Raw genomic sequence first — 2,150 nt, 5'->3', positions numbered from 1 at the left:
CTAACCAAACACCACCACACAAACCCTATGTAGGCGCTTCCCCTCCAACTATGACCAGCACCCCAGAGCATCACCCTTCCCGGCCTCCCCTTCTCCATCATTCTGCGCTGAGTACACAGCTCAGGCTGTGGCTCACTCTTCATCAAGGCAACCTTCTAGATGCTGTATTTCTTTCTTTCTTTCTTTTTTTTTTTTTTTTTGTGATGCTGGGGATTGAACCCAGGGCCTTGTGCATGTGGAGCAAGCACTCTACCAACTGAGCTATATCCCTAGCCCTAAACATTTTTATTTTTAATATTTAAAATTTTTTTAGGGGCTGGGGATGTGGCTCAAGTGGTAGCGCGCTCACCTGGCATGTGTGCGGCCCGGGTTCGATCCTCAGCAGCACATACCAACAAAGATGTGTCCGCCGAGAACTAAAAAATAAATATTAAAAAAAAGCATGCTGGCTGGACTGGCATCTTGTTCCAGGGAGTTTTTTTTTAAATTTTTTTAGATGTACACAATATCTTTATTTTATTCATTTATGTGGTGCTGAGGATCAAACCCAGTGCCCCACACATGGAAGGCAAATGCTCTACCACTGAACCACAACCCCAGCCCTAGAGGCTATATTTCATCTCTACTTGCCTCTTTTTTTTTTTTTAAAGAGAGAGTGAGGAGAGAGAGAGAGAGAGGTAATTTTTAATATTTATTTTTTTTTTAGTTATCGGCGGACACAACATCTTTGTATGTGGTGCTGAGGATTGAACCCGGGCCGCACGCGTGCCAGGCGAGCGCGCTACCTCTTGAGCCACATCCCCAGCCCTCTACTTGCCTCTTTTCAATGGCAGGATGCTCTCCACCCTCTATATTGCCCACTTCATAGTCCCAATGTTGTCAAGGTCTTCTGCCTCTCAAAGTTATGAGGGAAGGTCTCTAGACACGACTTCTAGTCTGTCCTGAGCAGTGGACATTGTGTCTGATGCGCACTTGGTGTGATTCCCACACCAATACGGGGACAAGGGAACGTAGAAAGTGAGTGTTATTGGGTGGCTGTTCTGGGTCAAATGTGGTGAAGGGCACTGTTCATCACAGTTTATAGAAGAGGGAACTGAGACCACCAGAGGGTACTGTTTCTGTGTGAGTTGCCACAGCCAGTGAAAGGTTAAGCCAGGATTCCAATCCACCACTTCCCTTGAGAGTTCTCCCAAAGACACCCTAACCAAACATTTCCAATTGGTTCCAGAATCTCACCTGTACTTCATAGGAGTTGGCTAAGGGACAAGACTCCATCCCTTGAGACCCAACCTGCAGAGGAGTCATTGCCTGTCCTTTCCAGCCCCTCCTGGACACAGGGCTCTTTCCAGCTAAAGGACTAAGTCCCCATTGAACTAATGACAGATTGAACTAATGACAGCACAGGCACTGGGGACCTGAAGAAGAGGCTGGTTCTATGAACCAAGGAACCGCGGGCTGCTGGGCCCAGGAAAGCAGGGCTCCTCTCTGCCCTCTAGCCTCTTCTGGACCTCCCAGATGTTCCTCCTCCACCCTCTCCTTTCCTGGGGTCAACTCTTCTTCCCTCCTCAGTGTCTCCTTCTTTCCTTCCCCTGGTACCCTCCAGCTACTCCAGGGCTCGTGGACCTCACTTGGACATTTGCCTCCCTCTGTGCTCTCCCCTGGCCCCCACTCCTCAAGGGCTCTGTCTCCTCGGGCCTCTCTCCTGGTCACTTCTCATTCCATGGGCTCCTTGCTGGGACCTGGAGCCACCACTCACTAGCTCCAGCACTTCAGACCCTGGGACAACCATCTCCATACGTTTCTACTTCACTACTCACTACCACCCCTTCTCTGCTGGCAGTCGCCTTCCTTCACGGTTTGTCTCTCCGTCTCTCCCCTTCATCGCCTCGGTTTTCTCATCTGTTTCTTCTCAAGCTCTCATCCTTACAATAACGCTAGGAGGTGGGCTCTCTTTCCACACTTCTTTTGCCTTTAAGGACGCAGAAGTCCGAGCAGTTCGGGCGATCTGGAGGGGCGGGCCCCGCCGCGGAAGCGGAGGGTTGGTTCTGGCGCTGCCGGCCCCGCCCCGCCCTCCCAGTCTCCGGCCCCGCCCCGCCCCGCCCTCCCAGTCTCCGGCCCCGCCCCCGCCCCGGCCAGGCCCCGCCCCCGCC

The sequence above is a fragment of the Ictidomys tridecemlineatus genome, chromosome 4, assembly GCF_052094955.1.
Source record: "Ictidomys tridecemlineatus isolate mIctTri1 chromosome 4, mIctTri1.hap1, whole genome shotgun sequence".
NCBI classification, from domain to species: Eukaryota; Metazoa; Chordata; class Mammalia; order Rodentia; family Sciuridae; genus Ictidomys; species Ictidomys tridecemlineatus.
The sequence above is the reverse complement of the archived record's forward strand: the minus strand, read 5'-3'. Positions refer to the sequence as shown.